Here is a 22,456-nt window from a genome sequence, read left to right on the forward strand (position 1 = left end):
ATTGAGTTATCTAAATGATGGCAACTACTTCACTTTTTATAAAATGCAACGACTATCAAGGGATGTCTATAGCTACCCTTAGCCTATAATATATGTCTGTGTCAGTAAGGGTGTATAAACAATAAGGATCCAGGATCTGGTAAGCCGACTTAGAAACAATGATGCTTTTCAGACTTGACAACAGAGTAATGTCTGTTTGAATAACTAGCACCATGTTGCAAAGTTTGCAAACTGACATGGAAGGAACCAAACCCATGACTATAGGCAGGAAGCTCATTAGCAGCTCACAGTCTTAATCCTCTTGAGTTGCACTTCTAAAAATGTCTCATGTTGAAGGGAGGTTGTAGTGTCCAGATATGCAAAGGATACAAAAAACATGGCCATCATCTGGCTTTCTCCCTATCTGCGTGCATGTGTGTGCATGCGCACACACACACACACACACACACACACACACACACACACACACACACACACACACACACACACACACACACACACACACACACACACACACACACACACACAGGTTTATCCAATGCTTCCGGTCCATTTTGCACCAGTCTAATGTGACATACTCATCTATGTCCAGAATACATGCTGCTTAACAAACCTGTTAAGTTTTTTCTTATCTTTGATAAATTCACAAAACATCCCAGAAGGTGAGATGTTGCACTGTGCACTACTGCCACCCTGAAGCACAGGTGACAGTAAACTCTTGAACTGATGGTGGTTTTTAGGAAGTGTAGTAATGAGTCAACATTTTACTAAACTTTTATTAAGAAATTAGGATTTAGGTGTTTTATGTTTCCTATATCACAGCATGCAACAATAAACTCTAGTACAGAGAAAAAGTGACAACATACTTTTTTAAACTCAGAGGATCTCTGCCACTGTATGAAAATGGCAAGCTTTTGTTATAGTGTTTTTACTGGTACAACTTTAGTCTATCTCTCTATCTATACTACTGGGAGTGGTCATAGCACAAACAGTGACCACAAAAGATGCAGGGGGAAGTACTTAATGTCTTTATCCATCTGGTCCTGTCCCAATGAATGGGTACAAAATCCCAACTGGCAGGAGTATTAAAGATCAATGATTTTTATTTGTTATTCATTTAGGACAAATATGAAAACCAGGGGCAGTATCAAAACATCTGTTGAAGTGAATACAATACTTTCTCATTTTTTTACTAAATGTGATTTTCAAAAAGAAAAAGTATCTGGACTCCACTGAAAACTATTGTTACTTAACTTACATACTATGCATGCTAAACTAAAGACGGTCAGATAAACTAAGCAAAGCTTAGTAATTCAGTAGCTATTACTGTGACACTGTTTCTGACTTCAGTTGTGTTTCTGGTATCAGGTCACATCAAAAATAACTGTGCATGTGGACCAATGAAGTGATAAGCCCTGCCTGTCCTAAAGGAGATAAGCTGGGGATGAATTTGTAGAAACATGCAGACCAAACCAACCTACACTTTTCCTGACCTAAGATTAACAGCAACTGGATATCGTCCAAACTATCAGTCCGTTACCTTGAAATACAGCTCCCACATGCTCAAGATAAAAATGACAAGTTCACATTCACTAGGAAATAAAATATGACTGCAACTGATTATATTACTCTCGTCCTGAACTTCATACTGATTTATCACAAAAAAGAACGGTGACTCATCTCTCAAAAGTCTTGGCTTTGATACTAGACTGGGTTGTTTCTTGTAATCTTTCTTTTTCTTTCCCTACTACACGTGCTGTGTGTTTCACCTGGCTCACTTGATTTCCATAAAAGAAGAATATGCAAATTTTAAGGCACAGTACAAAACCAGCGGAAGAAGTAATGGGTGCTCCCCTTTTAGTAAGCAGCAGATACATTTGGCAGCACCTCATCAATTAGAGTAATGCAACTAATCAGTAAAGATAAGCAGTTGATGAGACACTTAACGGTTAGGCTGCAGCGCTGGGATGTAAATGACATTAATGTAAGAGGAATGGATTAACTCATAAATCAAAATTGCACTCCGGCTCAAAACAGGGGCTGAAGTGTAAGCTACCTGAATGCATTCAAAAAAGAATCTAAAATATGAAGTTTATGAAATGGTATAGTATGAGGAAAATCACAAAACAGTGAAGCTAAATGGATGCACTTAGGAAACCACAAGATCAAAAATAGAAGTTATGTTCTTACCATAACGTTCCATGTTAGTTGTCTTCTTCTCGCCTTCTTCTTGCTGGATGGGTTCGGAGCCGACCTCGGCTCCGACTCGGCCACTCTAAAGCTCGAGAGTTGGTTCCACCGGCTCGAGGCTCCCCTTATATCCCACAATGCTAGGCGTGAGTTACCTCAGATCTCGTTTGTAAGCTAGGCCCAGCTTATAATAGTAACAGAATAACTATAAACAAAGTCCACCTCTATAAACCAGGGAGAAGAGAAGGGTGACCTACATCCTGATCCAGGAAAATATGCAAAGCAGCATATACCTAAAGTAAAGAGGTGGTAGAAAGAGAGGTCACAATCAAAACTCTTCTAGGTCTGTCCAGGCCAGGGGGAAGGAGGGTGGGGCCAAGAAGAAGCGAGAAGAAGACAACTAACATGGAACGTTATGGTAAGAACATAACTTCTATATGTTAAGTTGTCTATCTCGCCTTCATTCTTGCTGGATGGGACCACGTCCCTAGCACCTTGTCCCGGGTGGCCTAACGGAACAGACTCTTGAGAACAGTGGAACCAAAGTTAGCTCTATGCCTAGAAGCTAAATCCAACTTATAATGAGAAATGAAAGTGTGAGGAGTAGCCCAAGTAGCCGCTGCACAAATGGTGTCAATAGGCAGTCTGTCTTGGAAGGCTATAGAAGTAGCCAAAGCTCTGGTGGAATGGGTTTTAGGTTTGTTAGGCAGCTTTTGGTGTCTAATTTCATAAACAAGGGAAATCAGAGATGTTAGCCATCTAGATAATGATACCTTTGAAACTGAAAGTCCCTTTCTGCCTTCTGCATAAGAGACAAACAGCTGGTCAGATTTTCTGAATTGTTTGGTTCTATCCAAATAGTACCTTAACTGACGATGAACATCTAGCCAAAGCAATTTTTGTTCAGACCTATTAGAATATTCTGGAAAAAACAGGAGGTCAATGCTTTGATTTAGGTTAGACGCCGAGGCTATCTTAGGTAAAAAGGACGGGTTGGTTCAGAAGATACCCTGTCCTTATGGAACAACAGATAAGGAGGTCGACAGCTGAGTGCATGAAGTTCTGAAACTCTTCTAGCTGAAGTAATAGCTACCAGAAAGAGAGTCTTCCATGATAGCAATTTTAAAGAACAGGAGGCTGCAGGTTCGAAAGGGGAAGAATCAAAGAACTAAGAACTAAATTTAGGTCCCAAGGAGGAGGAGGATTTCTTATAGGAGGTCTGAGTAGAAAAACTCCTTTCAAAAAGGCTTTGCAAAGCTTGTGGGACATTATGGCAGACTCTGAAATGCCCACATGAAAGTTAGAAATAGCTGCCAATTGAACTTTAAGAGTAGAAGGAGATGAACCTGCATGGAAGAGTTCAGCTAGAAAATCAAGGACCATTTGGATGGAAGCAGTGAAAGGATCTATGTCCCTTCCTTGAGCCCAATAGGCGAAACGTTTCCACTTACTCAAATAAATCTTTCGAGTGGAAGATTTATGGGAAGCTATCAAAATATCTCGAACAGAGTGAGATATTTGAGGAAGCCTGGCTAAGGTTGGAATTGGAGGAACCAAGCAGTGAGGTTCAGAGAGGAAGGAGCGATGAAACTGACCCGACTGATGGATCAAAAGATCTGGAACTAGGTCCAGATGCCAAGGTTGCTCCAACAGAAAATGATGTAGAAAAGGGAACCAAACCTGTCGAGGCCAGTAAGGAGCAATGAGGATCAACGAGGCCTTCTGAGCGATAGCTTTCTGTATCACTTGAGAGATTAGTGGGAAGGGAGGAAATGCATACAGAAGTCCCCGGGGCCAAACTTGGACTAGAGCGTCTCTGCTGGGCTGGCCTGGTAAAGGGAATAGGGTGAAATAATCTCTGCACTTGCTGTTTTGGGGAGTAGCAAAAAGGTCGCAGCAAGGCTGACCCCACTTGAGAAAAATTTCTCTCACAACAGAGTCTTTCAGAGACCACTCGTGAGGCATGAGGATAGCTCTGCTCAACTTGTCCGCGATTTGATTGGACTTCCCGGGGATGTGCGTTGCTATCAGAGACCGCTGAGAAGAAATCGCCCATTGCCACAGTCTGAGTGCTTCTCGACACAGGGGGTAGGACCTGGTTCCGCCTTGTTTGTTGATATACCACACTACAGACATATTGTCCGTCTGGATTGCTATCGTTCCCAAGGGAAGAGAGTCTTGAAGGGCTTGCAACGCTAAAAGCACTGCTCTCATCTCTAGAACATTTATGTGCAAGTGGCATTCGTCTGGTTGCCATGTGCCCTGGACAGTTCTGCCCTGATAATGCCCCCCCCCACCCGATCAGGGAGGCGTCCGTTGTCAGAGTAGCAACCGGAGGTGAAGGAACAAAGGGTCTTCCCAATAAGAGCTGAGGGGAAGACATCCACCACAGAAGATGATTTCTGCATGTTTGCGTAATCATAATGGTGTGGGACATCGGAAGTTGCTGGTATGACCATTGCGTGAAGAGCATCTATTGAAGGATTCTCATGTGGAATCTGGCTAATGGAAGCAGAGGTATGGCAGCCGCCATAATCCCCAACACTTTCAGAACTAACCTGGCTTTGATTCTGTTGCTGCTGAAGAGGAGCGAGACCAGTTTGCGTATGTCTGTTGTTCTCTGATCTGTTAGTCTCGCAGACATGTTGACTGTGTCTAGATTTGCGCCTATGAAGGTAATAGTACGACAAGGCGACAAAACAGACTTTTCGCAATTTATTGAAATGCCTAAATTTTGACAAATGCGAAGGTGTAGTCCCTGGCCATTAGAAGAAGATGCTTGGTGGGAGCTGTGAGGAGCCAGTCGTCCAAATATGGAAACACCTGGAATCCTTGACATCTCAGGTGAGAAGCTACCACTGCCATGCATTTGGTAAACACCCGGGGGGCAGTGGTGAGACCAAAGGGCAGGGCCCTGAATTGAAAATGACTGGTTCCCAGCCTGAAGCGGAGGAATCTTCTGGAGCGTCTGTTCATTTTATGTGATAGTACGCATCCTGAAGGTCTATAGAGCACATCCAGTTTCCCTTTCCCAATAGGGGAAGGATGGACTGCAGCGTGACCATCCGAAATCTTGTTTTCTTGACTGACTTGTTCAAGATACTGAGATCCAAAATTGGTCTCCAGTCCCCTGTTTTCTTTGGAACTAAAAAGAACCTGGAGTAGATTCCGGATCCTTGCTGGTCTGCTGGAACTGGCTGAATTGCTCTTTTGCAAGCAGCTTTGAAATTTCCAAAGCTGCAAGATCCCTTTGAGCGGGTGGAACATCTGGAAGGGATTTTTTTGATTGGTTTGGAATGCGAACGAAGGGAATGGAATAGCCTCCGGAAATGATGGACTGTACCCACTTGTCTTGAGTCAGGGATAGCCAGGCTTCTGGGTACAGTGACAATCTTCCCCCCGCTGCCTCCGAAGGTGGACAGTCGGGCAACACCTCAGGGATGCTGAAAGGGCTTATCGGAAAAGGTTTCTCGATTGCCCTGATTCTGCGGACCCCCTCTGCCTCTGGGGCGACGTCTACCATTATTGTTCCCTCCTCTGCCTCTGGATGGGAACCGACTCTGTGCGTCAGGCAAATTCCCTTGTGATTGTTTGCGGAACCACATTTTTCCACTTTTCTGGCCTTTGGGGTAAGGTCTAGAAGGAGTAGAAAAACGGACTCCGACGGCAGAGAGAGTTTTGCCATCCGTCTCGCACCTAGTCAAGGTTTCTTTCACTTGAGGACCAAAGAGAGATGATCCATCAAACGGGGAATTAGTGAACGACGTTTTAAAGGGGTCCGCAAAGTTGCATAGCCGCATCCAGGCATGCCTGCGTAAGGCCACACCTGTCCCTGCGGCCCTGCTCGCTCCATCAGCCGCATAAGAAAGGAGGCGCATGGAGGAGTTAGCTATGGAGTTCAGGGTAGCCAGCTGAGTGTTCATCTTGTCTTGAAAACCCGCAGCCGTAGGATCCTTCAACATGTCACTCGCTTCTTTGATCAAGTCTCTTTGAAGACGAGTAAAATGGCATAGGTAGTTCAGCGAACGCATAGCAAAGGTCGCTGACGAGAACATCCGCTTCCCGTACCTGTCCATAGACCTAGATTCTTTGTTAGGGGGATGAACAGGCACTAAAGGATCAGCTAGTTCCTTCTTGGTGGCAGCAGCTACCACCATAGCATCCACAGAAACACCTTTTGTGAGAAATTGCTTGTCAGTTGGTGCTGTTATAAATTTGGAAGGTCTCCTGGGGTAGGGTCCACTGAATCAGGAGCCGTCCAGGCCTTCTTTGCAACCACCTGCATGAGGGGATCAAAGGTGCGGGGACACCCAGGAGGTGGAAGGGCGAGAGCCAAACGCCTCAAGATACACAGATTCATCCTCCGAAGGGTTAAGGGCTGGCCAATTTCCCCTCTGCTTCAGGATCTCTAGAATGTCTGCGAAAGAGACATCTTCAGAAGGGGAACGTGGGGAACCCTCGGAATCCTCTAAATCTGTGTCAGAGGTGACAGACTCAGGTGAGTCTATGTGCTTCCTCTTACACTTTCTCTTCCTAGGGGGCTCCCCTGCCAATTCAGGGCAGGCCTCGGAAGAGGATGAGATCCCCACAGGGGATTCTTGAGGAGCTGGCTCTCTGCGGTCTGGGATGAGGGAGTGAGTTGACATAACCAAAGGCACCGAAGAGGGAGGGGTGGACGGAGCCGACTGTGGAGTTGAACAAGGTTCCAACACACTCCGCATGACCTCGAACGCACCCCTGTCTGGCAGAGCCAGAGGTCCCCGCTCCGAGAAGCTGGGAACCTCCCTCGGCACCGACAGAGATGGCTCCGAGGCCGATGTCGGAGCCGAACTCACCAGCCAAGCACCGAGAGGAGAGGGGGTCGGACAAGGGTCCGATGCCACTCACCCCCTCGGAGCCGACGAGGGAAGCCCGGCGCCGAGATTCTTCAAAAGAAGAAATCGGAGCCGATGACGGAGCCGAAGACAATTGTATCAGCTCCGACGCTACCACAGTCTCGGTCCCGAGACGCCCCGGCTCCGAGCTCAAAGGAGTCGGAGGAGGAATATTTATTGGAACAAGTTGAGGCATCGACTGATGAGTCGGACTCTGGAGCATTTGGGCCAGTGCCTCGGACTTCAAAAGTCTACTCACTACCCTCTGGAGGTCGTGATCTGAGAGCCTCGATGACCTGGAGGAGTGAGATCTGTGGCTCGTTCAGACGGCAGGGGAGACGGGGGAGCCGAATGAACGGAGCCAAGGGACGGTGACCTCGATCTCTTTCTAGATGTCGGGTCCGGTGGTCTGATCGAGCCGACCCAGGAATCTCTAATGCCTCGGCTCCGGCCAGAGCCGAGGAAACCACAGATACTGCAGTCAGGACTCATCGGCTCCAGCCGAGCCGATGAAGCAGTAGGCTTCGAAGCCTTAGGCCTCGACTCTGAAGCTGGAGCCGAGGTCTTGGAAGCCTTAGAAGGTTTCCCCGATGACACAGAAAGGGAACCTTCAGGCTTAATCAAACCCCTCAAAATGAGTTTATTTTTTCTCTCCTGCAGGACTCTAGGGCTGAAGCCATGGCATACAGCACAAGAGTCCTGCAGGTGTAAAGGTCCCAGGCAATACACACAAGAAGTGTGACCGTCTGTCAGAGACATTTTCTGACAGCACGAGTCACACTTCTTGAAGCCTGAGACCTTTGTATCCTTGGACATACTCAAGGAACCGAAGTGTAATCACACACAGAAAACACACACACACACAGGTTACACTGATAGGGGTTCAAAGGGAATAATTTAAACTAAAGGTAAGTTAAGTTAAAACTCCCTAATCAAACACATACACACCCTAAGGATAGGGAAGGAAGGGCCCGAAGGCATTAGGGAAAGAACTATAAGTTCTTTAGAAAAAAAGGGGGCTGGATAAAAGGTAGAAGGGATAATATCCACTACACTAAGGGGAAAGAAAAATACACTAAGCTAGCTTAAGTCTAAAGAATTTAAACTAGTCTAACTTTCACTAACCTGGAGCCGGTAGAAAACACACCTCGATCGCTGTAGCGGCAAACGAGATCTGAGGTAACTCACGCCTAGCATTGTGGGATATAAGGGGAGCCTCGAGCCGGTGGAACCAACTCTCGAGCTTTAGAGTGGCTGAGTCGGAGCCGAGGTCGGCTCCGAACCCATCCAGCAAGAATGAAGGTGAGATAGACAACTTAACATCATCAGTTAAAAATAAAATGGTTGCAAAACAATAAGTAACTGAATTTAATTAGCTTGATGGCAGAATGCGACAATTAGCCTATCAAGTCTAGCCTTAAAGCAGAAATTATTTTAGTTAACTCAGATTTTATACAGAACTTATCCTCCCCTCCTCAGTCCTTCCTCACATGTTTCATGTCTTAATGAATGCATCTGTGGAGTCACTCTCCACCACCTTTGCCTGTGGTCTATTCCATGTTCCATCCCTCTCTGTGCAGGTGGTCCCTGCAATCTAACTCTGCCCCTTCCCTCTGTTCTTCCAGTTCAAGGCCTTTTAAACCCCCCTAACATGATCTTGTATATTCAAACGACATCCAATCTGTCTCATCTGGTCTCTTGTGGGGCACACATAGATAGTAATCTAGCTTTTGACCATCATGTGTCTGCGGTAGTGAGGGCATCATTCTATGTTGCGCAACTTATAAACAAAGGTATGGCATCTAAGTCCAAGGAAGTCATTGTTTTACTGTATTCGGCATTCATCAGACCTATCATGGAGTACAATGCCCCCTTTGGTATGTACCTAAACAGGAATATCCAACAATTGCAACATCCACAGAGATTCTTCACTAAAAGAATACAGGGCTTAAGTAAAATGTCCTATGCAGACCACCTCAAGGCTCTATCCCTGTATTCTGACATCCAATCTGTCTCATCTGGTCTCTTGTGGGGCACACATAGATAGTAATCTAGCTTTTGACCATCATGTGTCTGCGGTAGTGAGGGCATCATTCTATGTTGCACAACTTATAAACAAAGGTATGGCATCTAAGTCCAAGGAAGTCATTGTTTTAGTGTATTCGGCATTCATCAGACCTATCATGGAGTACAATGCCCCCTTTGATATGTACCTAAACAGGAATATCCAACAATTGGAACATCCACAGAGATTCTTCACTAAAAGAATACAGGGCTTAAGTAAAATGTCCTATGCAGACCACCTCAAGGCTCTATCCCTGTATTCTGTTTCCTACAGGCTTTTGAGGGGAGATCTATGACTGCCATACAGGGCATTGTCAGACTCCACTCTGATGGACCTCCTGCATATCTGCAAAACAAACAGCACCAGAGTTACCTAACTAGAGTGGATTCCAAAATCTGTAGGCCACATTCCTTGTGCAGACTGCTACTGCTGCTGAAGTCTAAGGACTTGAACCTTGCCTGTGATATAAGCTGGACATGCTGGAGAGACAGGTATGTATCCCAGAGATTACCCCATCTCTGAAACAGGCTCCTCATCCATGTGAAGCAGAGTTCCTTCCTAACCCAATTCAAATGCAATTTGGACAACTGAATGAGGAATAGGAATTGCATCCCTGGTCTGATACCTATGCCTTTAATGGACACAGGCAATCTGTAATGGTTCATCTCCCAGACCCTAGCTTGTAAATGTTTCATCTCCCAAGCCCCTGCTTACACTTATCAAGGGTATCAGAACTTGTCAGAGATTTGGGATCCATGGTTAGGCTTAAAAAGGCCCTTGTGGTCGTTAGCCTAGTAAACACCTATGAACACTGGCACAGAAGCCGAGTTCATGGAAGTGGTAGATAATATGCCTCTCCCATGATGCAAAAGAGCAGTGTTCGTGGAAAAGGTAGGTGACGTCTGTCACATGATACACTAGCACAGAAGCAGTGTCCATGGAAGAGGTAGGTGATATACTTGCCACATTACCCATGCCTAACACTGCCACCACGACCAAAGACAGCAATGGGCTGTGGCAGCCATCATCACAGGTTCAGACAGTTCTCAGACATCAGGCATGCTTATATTCAGATTATAGGACCTTGACAGCAACGTACATGTAAAAATATGTAAACAATCCTAAGTGTACTAATGCAGCCTTCTCAAACACCACCATCCCAGTGATGACAGAGCTATAAGACAGAGTGGATTCCAAAATCTGTAGGCCTCATTCTTTGTGCAGACTACTGTTGCTGCTGAAGTGCTGACATGCCTGTAATAACAGAAAGACCACACTCAATAGGGGCATGGGTCTGAGTCAAGTAGCTTCCACTGCTTGTTATAGATGTTGGATAATCCCACCTTGGATATTGCTGACTGACTTCCAAGGTGCTCTGTGAAGTTCTACTCTGAGATTGAGAACTCTACCTGGTATTAGGGAACTGTCGTGCCACTCCCCCTAGACATAGATGTCAAGAACTCCTCCAGGTCAAGTAGTGGTATCTCTGTTGACAGACCCCCAACTGTGGCTCTCTGTTCTTCTGCCAGATAGGTTGCACTGCTGTGTGCACGAGCAATCACATCAGAGACCTTACATTGTACTTGGTCATATATGTGATTATAGCCACAGAATGCTCGGACCTGATCAACAAGGTGCCATCAAGCACAGTGGTGAAAGGCCTGCTTTTTCTTATCAGTAAGGAATATTTGCCAACCACTTTTCCAGAGGGCATGCAATACAATGTTATTCTCAGACTAGTAAAAGTTCTCCTTCCTTTTCATGTCCTTCTCAGTCATTTTCCACTACAAATGTAAAGCTACAGACATGTAATCTGTTAGACTGTTATCATTTTCCCAAGTACTTCTCTGCAACAAAGTCCAACACAATCAGAATGTATGACATCTCATCTACAAAGAGGCACAGGCCAGATGTAAAGGTGTCTGCCATTTGGAGATGGTCAGAATGACACTGTATCTTTGATACAGACCAAACATTAGTGTTTATCTGCAAAGATGTCCCTGCTATAACACGGGAATATCTGAAGCATGTAATGTGATCTGATGTTGTCCACTTCATTTCATTAACCTGTGGGTTATGATTCCAATCCTCAGAACTGACCAGCCAACTTCTCCCACCTCAAGACTTCTGACTTCAGCTCCTCCTCCCTACCCATAATGCTCCACTCCCCCAGAATACCTCAGATTTCATTTACCGTGCTTGTAGTTCGCAACGAGTTCCTTTCTCGTGAGCTTCTCCTAGTGAACTGCAAGTTTTTTGTTGTTTTTTCCCAGCCCTTTCACTTTCTTATCTGACTGACACTTTCACTATCTAGCCTTCATGTTCCTATCAGTCAGGTCCTTTTATTTAAAAAAAAAAAAAAAAGTTTCTCTTCCTTTCCTTGCCCTTATGGCTGCTCAAAAACCTTTACATTTTAAAAAGTGCATTTTCTGTGGGCAGAAGATTCCTCTATCTGACGCCCACTGGGACTGTGTGTACTGCTTGGGGCGTAAACATTTGGAAGTCCCTTGTGACAGCTGAAGGGCTTTTCATTCTCAGGCTCTGGTGGATAGGAGGAGCAAAATGATTTAAAAATGTTTGCTTCCTCTTTCCTCCATCTCTGGGATGCCTTCAACATCATTGACTCAACCCCCTCCCTAAAAAGCCTAGGGAGTCCTGGGAGTCCAGGAGACCTTCTCACACACAATCTTCCTCCGAACCGCCTAGGAAAACGGTGAAGTCTTCGGAACAGTCTCTCCAACACCCCTAGTCACCCTCTGCTGCTCTGGGTCAGAACGGTGCTCAGCTTCTGTGCCTACAGTTTCTGCACCAGGGTCAACTCTGCCTACATATGCAAGGAAGTCTCCATCTTGTTCCCCCTGGAGATCCTCAAGACCCCCATTCACCACTTCTTCTGGGTCTTCCTGAAGTCTGACCTCCAAGGATGTCGGTAAGCTCATGAGACAGTTTCTCGAGACACAGATCCAGATGGGGCTTGTGTCCACTCTGTCCGCATTTGCATCCGTAAGGGTTTCCCAGCTCCAACCAGCAACTCCTTCTCCAATTTGACCCTTGGTTTTGGAGTTGTCGGTTCCACTGGGTCCTAGTATCAGGATGTCTGAGCCAATAGAGATCTCTTCTTTACCTCCAACTTTCTCCCTGACCTGCTCAGCTCCAGCCACTTCAGTTCTAAGTGTGTCTCGAAGTTGTAGCATCGAGGTCGGTCCTGGGGGGGTTGACCTAGACTCCGAAGCTTTCAGAGCAGTCTCTTCTCCTCAGTGCCTTAGCCTTCGACAGCTTGGCTCAGACACCCCCTTCAGAGCAGGAGGCTCGTATTCTCTGGGAGGTGTCTGCTGTGGTGGTCTCGGCCCTGGTGGGACAGCTTCAGGTGGTATAGAGCCCTTCCATGTTTGAGGTCGTGGAGAGGGTTCTCTTCATTTCTAGGAGATCCTCAGCACTTATCTTTACAGAATCGCCCCCTCCTCATACTGGACTTGTGTCTGAGGTCTCTGAGCTGCCACATAGACAGCCAGTCCAGGAAAGCCTCCATAACCTTCCCTCACTAGATCCCCAGCCTTCTTCCAACACCTCCCTCAGTGGCTCCCCAGGCTTCTTCCAACACCTCCCTGGAGCACTCCCCCAAGGATGTCCCTCAGAAGAGATCGTGTAAAAGGAGGCATGTGAATTCCCCTACAGAATCTCTCACTATGGATACTGATTTCGAGGAAGGTGAAGCATTCTTAAAATTCTTCGTCAGAGGGGTGGTTGTCTGCCCCAAATCCTTCCCTGGAGGAATCGGTACTGTGGGAGGCCTTTGGGCCCCCCCCCCACCAGCTGACCTGCTCATCCAGCTGGTGTCACTGAGTTCCTGGAAGGAACCAGATATAGTGGTACCTATCCCCAAATGTGCAGACAAGATTTTGAGAGCCCCTGTTGATAACTCTTTATGGTCCAAAGGAATCCCTGTAGATGCCATGGTTGTGGCAGCAGCCACCAAAAAGGAGCTGGCTCAGAAAAGCTCCTCTGTCTACCCCCCCCCCCCCAAACAGAGAATCCCAGGCATTGGACAGGTTTGGCAAAGGAGTCTATACCTCATCTACCTTTGCGCTTAGGGAGTTGAACTATTTGTCACATTTTACCAGGCTATATAGGGACTTAATCAAGGAACTTTCTAGCTCGCTTCCAGGATCCATGTCTTCTGAGGAACAGGAGTACTTTTCCTCCAGGCTGGCACCCTACACTCTTTAGCCAATGCAGTCACAGGGTCCTTTCCAGGACACTGAAGGAGACCCCCCCCCCAAGGCAGAGGGGGATATCATTAAAATGGGAGATGCAGCATACACAGCCGAGAGGGTCTGCAAAATAAGGGGTCGCAGGAAACTTTCCAGGACAAGCCTTTCCAGTGATCCTGAACTGTTGATCAACTGCTGTCCTTTGGAAGCAATGGGGGGACATTTCTCCTTGCACGCAGAAGCCTGGGAAGCCATCACAAACCACAAATGGGTGCCAAGGATCGTATCCAAAGGGTACTTCATTCTCTTTTCTGAAACTCCAAATGAAAACTTCGCCTCCCCAATGTTTCACCCAGTCAGAGGGAGGACGCTGACCAGGAAGTAATAAAGTTCCTACAAAAAAAGAGTCATCCAAGAGGTCCCTCCCCGATCAAACTGGATCGGGCATTTACACATGATTCTTTTTAGTACCCAAGAAAACAGGAAACTTGCAAACTATCTTGGATCTAACCTCTCTGAACAAGTCAGTTAAACACACAAAGTTCAGAATGGTCACAATTCAAACCATCTTACCACTCTTGAAGATGGGCAATTGGATGAGCTCCATAGACCTCAAGGATGCGTACTACCATATCAAAATGGAGAGGCGCTCCATGCATTTTCTGCATTTCAGGCTAGAAGCCAGTCACTATCAGTTCAGGGCTCTTCTGTTTGGTCTCACCACAGCCCCCAGGGTGCTCACCAAATGTCTATCAGTAGTTGCAACTCATCTCCAACTGCAAGGTTATCAGATATTTCCATATCTGGACAACTGGCTTCTGACCACTCCAACCAGGCATCTACTACTTCAAGCCAGGATTATTTTCTCAGGTTGGCCCCAACTCTGGGAATAACCTTCAACATACAGAAGCCGCAAATGAATCTAGTACAAGCCACAGATATCATAGGGGTCTGTCTGGACACAAGGACATCCTATGCTTACCTCATGATGGACAGAGTAACAAACTTGAAGTTTCACATCAACCAAATCTTGACCATTCCAAAACCCCCAGCTTCTCTAGTTCTCAGGGCATTAGGCTCAATGGTGGCCACTATAACCCTTCTGCCCATGGACGTTTTCACATGCAGATATTACAATGGACCTTAATGGTTCAATGGTCACTGCTCAGAAATCCTTTGAATTTTCCTATCAGTCTGTCTCATGTGTGCAAGGAGCCTGCATTGTTGGTTTCACTCTGCAGAAGTTTCTCAAGGATGCCCATTCGTTCTTCCTCCCCCAAATGCCACGTTGACTATGGACGCCTCCCAGCTTGGGTGTGGGGGGGGTGCACTGTCTGGGTCAGGCAGTCCAAGGCACATGGACGCCCCAGGAGATGAAGCTGCATATCAATGTACTCAAGATGAGAACAGCTCTTTTAGTGTTGCAAGAACTAGACAGCTTTCTACCTCGGGGGACTACTGCAATCTAAATGGACAATATGCTAGTGGTTTGGTACATCAACAAACAGGGAGGGTCCAGGTCTTACCCCCTATGTTGAGAAGCAATGAGAGTGTGGTAGTGGGCAATCTCTTCCAATCGCTTTCTGGTAGCAATGCACATTCCAGGGGAGTCCAACATATTAGCTGACAGGTTCAGCCGGGTGTTACTGATGCCTCACACATGGTCCCTGAATCAGTCAATGGTAGACATGATCTTCCAGAAATGGGGTCATCCCTGCTGCAATCTCTTTGCGTCTCCTTTCAACAACAAATGCAGCAGGTATTTTGCCTTGATCCCTCCTCAGAGATAGTCCCCCAGGGATGCTCTTGTTCACGTTTGGCCCTCCAGTCTGCCCTATGCCTTTAACCTCCTCTACCACTGATTCCCAAGTTCCTACAGAAAGCTCTCAGCTTGCGAACGTAATCCTCATTGCCCCTTTTTGGCCTCGACAAACCTGGTTCACCTGCCTCTGGTCTCACCTGGTTTGCCCCCGATGACTTTGGATCCACATCTGGACCTGCTATCTTATCCATCGGGGCATCCACATCTGGACATTCAGGGTCTGAAATTAACCACATGGTTTCTACACTTCTGATGATGGCAAGATCACCCAGGCATTCTTCCCCTGTTTGAGAAATCTTGATTTCCTTTCATAGGTCTTCTACACGTAAAGTTTACAAAAGCAAATGGAAAGATATTTTCCCTTTGGGCTGAGCAACAACAGATAGATACCTTTACAGCCCCAATGGCAGTTGTGCTAGATTTTTTTGGCTTACCCTTTTCAAGGATGGTGCTAGTTACTCTACTGTCAAAGTTCAGCTGGTTGCTATATCCAATTTTCATGTGGGGTTTGATTCCTTATCTCTTGCTTCTTCTAAACTGTGTAAAGCTTTTCTATGGGGCACCTTCCTGCTCCAACCACCAGTGAAAGATCCTACTCCCCCATGGGATTTAACTATGATTTTACATGCTCTAGTTCATCCCCGTTTCGAGCCTTCAGCTATGGTGGATGTGAAATTTCTTTCCTGGAAGACTCTGTTTTTAGTTGCTATTACTCTGGCCAGAAGAGTGTCTGAACTCCAAGCCCTTTCAGCAAAGTTTCCATATTTGATTTTCCACAAGGACAGAGTGACTCTGCGTACTAATCCTTCTTTTTTACCCAAAGTGGCTAAAGAGAGTAACATTAATCAGGCCATCAATCTTCTGGTCTTTTTCTTGATTATCAAAATAAGGAAGAATACACTTTGTATTTGCATGAGTACACCCACAGCTTAGTTTCAAATACATAAAACCAAAACCTTCAGGAAGTCTGATCAATTGTTTATCTCCTTTTTGAACGCAAAGAGTGGTTACTAAAGTTACGATAGCATGACAGTTGAAAGAATGCATTACCTTCATCTAATCTTTCTAGGGTGTTTGTTTACCAGGGTGAATAAAGCTTCATTCTACAAGGTCTATGGTTACCTTTCAGGCCTTTTTGTCTACAGTTTCAATTGAAGACATTTGTGTTGCTGCTGCTTGGTCAAATTCCCATATTTTTGTTATGCATTACAAAGTGGACATCATATCGAGGAGTAGAAGTGCCTTTGGTTCTGCTATACCCTGGAATATCCTTCCTTGATGGCCACCCTGGACTTTAGTAGCTGTGGACTCTGTCCCACAGGTTAATGAAATGAAGTGAACAACATCAGATAAAGAAGTTATGTTCTTACCACAGCTTTCCATCTATGTTGTCCATCTTCATTTCCATTAATCTTCCCACCCCTCCCCCTTCCCCCTATCCAGCCCTTTGTGAAGCCTGGTAGAACTGATAAGTAATCTCTATTCCTTTGGTTGAGATCCTGATGTTCTTTTTTCATTGTTATATTTAGTCATATTTGATCTGTGTGTCCTTTTAGAGTAGTATAATGTTTGTTACTTGTTTTGCCTTGTTTCTGGCAAACTCGAGCTGAGGTATTCTGGGGAAGTGGGGCATTATGTGTAGAGAGGAGGAGCTCAAGTCAGAAGTCTTGAGCTGGAAGAAGATGGCTGGTCAGTTTTGAGGATCTGTACTGTAACCCACAAATTAATGGAAGTGAAGATGGACAATATAGATGGAACGTTATGGTAAGAACATAACTTCTACACACAACGTCCACCACTACTGTGGACGGGAAAACTGTGCTCTCCTGTACCCTGCCTTTCTTCATAACAGTTATACTGCTACAGAACCTACCAATGCAATTGAATGCCATTTCAGGTCACTCATCCCACCAAGGCCATACACTATCAATCAAAACACAGGTTTACATGCATGCACAATGACCTCAGTCCAATGGTGTAATACTCCTGGCTTTTGTAAGTGTGCTCCACAAGAGCAAGCTTTGGCCTAATGCTGGCCATTTATGAAGCATGTCATTGACTTCCCTTACTACGAGGACTTTGTGGGTCAAAGTACGGGGTGTCAATGACACTCCTTAATATGGTCCACAAAGTGATTGTTATACATACATACATGTCAGTACAGACCCTCCCCCATGAATTGAGGAATACAGTAACATGTTGTGAATGTATTACAGAATATTCTATCTATTCAAACAATCTCAGAAATAGAAAATGTAAATGTGATCACCCCCAACCAAACTGAGCAGCACCAGGCCTGAAGAGTTAGGTGTAGCACTTAACCTTCCTAAACCACTTCAGCAATGAAAGACACCACATCATACAGGCTTATGCACTAAATGGTCAAAGTGCAGTTACACTCCTTGGAGAGACAGGTTAAAATAGCACCCCACCCCCCATCACAAACAATAACAACCTAGGATACAGCATGAAAAGCCTTTCATCCCATAAAAACACCAATTCAGCAAGACTGACACACTGACTGTCCTATCTAAAACCCTACACTCCCCCCAGTCCTTATGATGCAGGGGATACTGTTGGCAGTTAAGTACACTCATACATTACTCAGAACAACAAAGAGAAATGAACAATGTGACACCCACTGTCTCTTGCATACCTAAGGGACCTTATGTGCCCTGCTTCCTGCAAAACACACCTCATATCCTTTGCTGTGACACTTACAGTACAGCAGCAGCACCCCCCATAGAATGTTAACATTTTCCCAGGTCAGTAGTTGGTTGTTCACAACCCAAACTCTAACCCCCCCCCCCCCCAAAAAAAAAGAAAATCTCAAAAATGCTATAGAACAGCATCTCATGTACAAAACCAGTTTTCAAATGAGGGAGGCAGTATCCCCTATTTACTTGACTCCTCTATACCATTTCTGATAGTCCAATGCAAAATATTGCATAGAAAAGATCACTGTGCAAGTCTGATAATTACAGCAAATTTTGCAAGGTAATGAGCACAGCAATAGTTGCAGCTGTATTTATCACGCAATTTCAAGGCTCAAAGAGCAATAATTACAATAATACACCAGTTTCAGGTAGCTGTCTATAAATTGTATTTTTATTGCACTGTGAACCTGCCCAAGGTTGAGCTACAAGGTTTGTCCCAGATTGTGCACATGCATGGGGTGAAGTGCAGTGCACATGTGTGGATGAATCACTGACCCCAGCAGGCACATGGATATATGTAAAATATCACTATATCCCACAGAGGTACTAAACACTGACAATGGAAGCAAATGTGAGTACAGCAGCCTTGTCACAGTCATGCCATCATGCTGTTCATACCTAAATACCATACAGCCATGCCATGTATGTACCCACCTTACCTGGTGGCAGCGTGACTTGGCATGCAAACTTGGTGCTGCTTATCATGTGCTGGCAGCAGCAAAGCACATCAACACTAATGAGCTACCATACTCCTCTGGGCTGTGACCTGTGAAGTAGCTATTATTTCAGTACTGCAGGCCTGTCAGGTAGTGCTCTAAAGAGGCAAAAATATTTCTATACCTGAGCTACACAGACTACCAGCAGCACCTGTTTAAGGGCTAGTACAAGGGCCCCCAGTATAAGGTGGATGCCTGGCAGAGCCTTGCGAGGGCGGTGAATGCTTCATGTGCCATCAGCCTCTCTGGTGAACAGTGCAGGCATCACTATACCAATATTAAAAGGCACCCCCTAGACCACTTGCTCCAGTTGGAAAAAAAGGTTATAGAAAGTGCTGTTGAGTTGTACAGTAAGCATTTATAACAGGTCCATTTTAGGTGGAATTTAGTGTATAACTACAAGGGCCCTTGCAGGACATATAGTCATGTGCCATATAGCCAAGTATAGATTTCATAGCAGAATATATTCCCGAAGTATACTTATGTTCTGGTTAATTGTTAATACCCACTGGCTGCAACAATACCTACCTCTGGACACACCTGGTTTCTCCATACTTGCACAGACACTAACCCACCTACATGATATGCCTGTGGTTTCCATACCCTCACAATGGAGAACATAAGACTATCACAGCAAGCCCTTACATCATACCAAATGCAATCCTTGCCAGACATCTACAGCTGTTGACCTACTAACATGCTGTGTGGAATGCTACATCCGTGTCAGTCTTACATCAAGCAGCAGTCAACTTTCCTCATATTTGGCATACACTGCCCCACAAAATGCTCATGCCTGTGCCATTTATACATACTTTGTCTTTCTGGCTAAAATACCTTGTTATAATGCCTGATTTAAATCACTGTGTGTGCCCACCATATGATAAGAGCGCATCCATGGTAATGCCTCTGTAGTGGCTTTCTTTAGTACATCATACTGGCACGGTTAACATGTCATTCTGCATAGTGAGTACAGGTGGTCATATCCACTAAGCCCTTCCTTGTCCAGCTCCTTCAAGATGTATCCATACAGGTATGCCCCCACATGCTCCATGGCTTCTGTTGTCCTCCAGCACATTATCTACACCCTTGCAGATACTCCCTGGGGCCACTGGTAATATCTAAGACAGATGATGTAGGAAACCAAATGTTGGAACCTGTAATCCGATGTATAGCAAACAGACTCGCTTCTGACATGCCCTGAGGATTGCAATATTATGAAAATTAGTACAGTTGTCTGTAAGGTACTTACTATAATAGCAAATCTTTCCACATTGGAGCAAAAGAAATGAAAACTAATCCATCCTTCAAAATTTGTGTGCCCATGCCAAGTAACACCTAAGCTGACCCTGAGTGTTCAAAGTGTCAAAGTTGCCTTCTACATAGGTGTTTATTCTCATAATGAAAACTTGGAGATGAGTGGCTGGATTTAAGGATAATTTGGCAGTCAACTTCAGAAGGAAGTGTGGGTTCATCCTAATGGACACTCAAATCCTGTGCGAGACTAGAAATGGCACCCTACAATGGCCTGAAGATCTAAAAATCCTATAGTCACATTTTCTTCTTCTTTCAGCTGTTCTCATTAGGGGTCGCCACAGCAGATCATCTATTTCCACTTCTTCCTGTCCACTGCATCTTGCTCTGTCACACCAGTCACCTGCATGTCCTCTCTTACCACATCCATAAACCTTATCTTAGGCCTTCCTCTTTTCCTCTAACCTGGCGCAGCTTCATCCTTAGCATCCTTTTCTCAATATACATATCCCTCCTCAGTACATGTCCAAACCATTGCAATCTCGCCTCTCTAGCCTCGTTTCCAAACTGTCCAACTTGAGCTGACCCTCCAATATACCGATTCCTAATCCTGTCCATCCAAATAAATTTAATTTATTTATTTGTGTTTTTCACTGAATATTAACTCAACTTAAAGTTGTGGCTGTGTCTCTACAGAGTGCTTGTTAGAATTTCTGTGTAGCCATTGATAGCAGTAGGGGGTAGTTTCACCTCATCACTGATATCCTGTCCTGCCTTATGTAAGTGGTACATTTTGGGTTCTTTCTGCTTATTATCTGAGTTTTGCTCCACCTAGATCTACCTGAAATCAACTGGACGTATAATTGAATTTAAGTACACTTTTATCTGCTCTTTTTCATACAGTTCTGCATTTAATTTATTTATTTGTGTTTCTCACTGAATATTAACTCAAATGAAAGTTGTGGCTGTGTCTCTACAGTTAGTTCCCAACCAACCCTCCCTGTTCTTGTTCTGGTGTTAATGTTGGTGGCTTTGAAATTGCCCACCCCTCTTGTAAATTTGTATTTGGATACTCCTTCTGGGCCCATCTCATTTGCTCACTCAACTGAGTACAGTGAGATCATATTCTGATTTCAGGCACTCCTACTGTGTACAAAGAGAGCATTTGGAAAAGACAACCCCTGTAGCCTCTTAATCCTGCTCTGTTCCCTCCCTCAAAAAATAAATTATATGCATATTTTATTCAGCTGCTCTTACTGTAACTGTCTTAATTGCTGTTCTACGTGCTGCTATCTGTTCAGTCACTCTTACTCTGCACTTATTACTGCTTGTTAGTAGCCTTCTAATTTACTGCCTTCTACACTTGTTTTTTAGTCATTTGTTAATTTAACTGCATTTATTTAAACTGTATTTGCTGTAATATCACTACACACTCATGTGTGCTAGCCTGCACTGCAATTTGAATTGTATTTACTGCTGTTTTAGCTGCTTTTCTGTAAAAAAAAAAAAAAAAAAAAATTCTAAGCTCGTTTCCTGCCTTTCTTGTAACCAGTCTAGCCCAGATACAGACTTGCTGTATCCAGGACTGTTGGTAAGCTTCTGAGCCCCGCAAGCCTTTCTGTGTTGGAGGGAAGCCATCTAGCTTATCAGTGGGAGTGGTAAGCACTAGGTAGCCTATCTACCATGGGAAGAGTGGGTTTTGGCCCAGAAATTGTAGTTCATTGGCCTGTTGGTAAGCTTCTGAGCCCCCAAGCCTTTCTGTGTTGGAGGGAAGCCTTCTACTTATCAGTGGGAGTGGTAAGCATTAGGTAGCCTACCACAAGAGGAGTGGTCCCTGGCCCAGAAATTGTAGCTATTGGCTGTTTGAGCAGTTTTTTTTCCATCTCTTTCAACTTTCTGGTTTGAAAGCGGCACTTGCGCCTGTTTCCCGCCTTTCCTATAACTAGCCTAGTCTGGTTACAGAGTTGCTATATCCAGGACTGTTGGTAAGCTTCTGAGCCCCGCAAGCCTTTCTGTGTTGGAGGAAAGCCTTCTAGCTTATCAGTGGGAGTGGTAACACTAGGTAGCCTGTCTACCACAAGAGGAGTGGTTCCAGCCCAGAAGTTAGTAGTTTATTAGCCATTTTGGGCTAATTTCTATCTCTTTCATTTCCCTGCTATAAAAACCACGTTTGCACAGTTTTGTGCGCTGAGCAGTGTCAGTTAGCTAGGGTTAAATTATTCCCGGCTCCACTAAATCTCCTTTTCGTTTTTTTCCCTTGAAACTAGTCTAACTCTCAACCTAAGCACTCAAAAAGCATCCTACAGCCCAACACTTGCTCACAGCCAATAGCAAGCACTAATATACCCTGACACTTGCCCAGCAGGGCAAGGATTTTTATTCACCCCTCACCAGCCAAGCGACTAAGCAGCTCACCCTACTATTCAGGCATGACCAAAGGGCAATTTCAGGTGTACTCTCCAGTCCAGCTGGTGAATCTGGGTATCCTGAGGCAATGTTACAACTGCCTCATGTACACAGACAACCCTCTCCTCCTACCACAAAACACTAACATATGCGAGACATGCAATTATACAGCCAAACTGGAGGCTAAGCTGTCTTCACCCAAGA

General features: G+C 45.1%; 1 protein-coding gene across 2 annotated transcripts in view; it reads right to left on the bottom strand.

Moving 5' to 3' along the window:
- LOC122816904 (androgen-dependent TFPI-regulating protein-like) overlaps positions 1–22,456 on the bottom strand; it is an 807,251-nt gene that overhangs the window by 425,362 nt on the left and 359,433 nt on the right. The gene's annotated exons all lie outside the window — the stretch shown is intronic.

This window comes from Protopterus annectens, chromosome 12.part0 (assembly GCF_019279795.1).
Source record: "Protopterus annectens isolate FY-2018-M chromosome 12.part0, PAN1.0, whole genome shotgun sequence".
In the NCBI taxonomy this organism is placed as follows: domain Eukaryota; kingdom Metazoa; phylum Chordata; order Ceratodontiformes; family Protopteridae; genus Protopterus; species Protopterus annectens.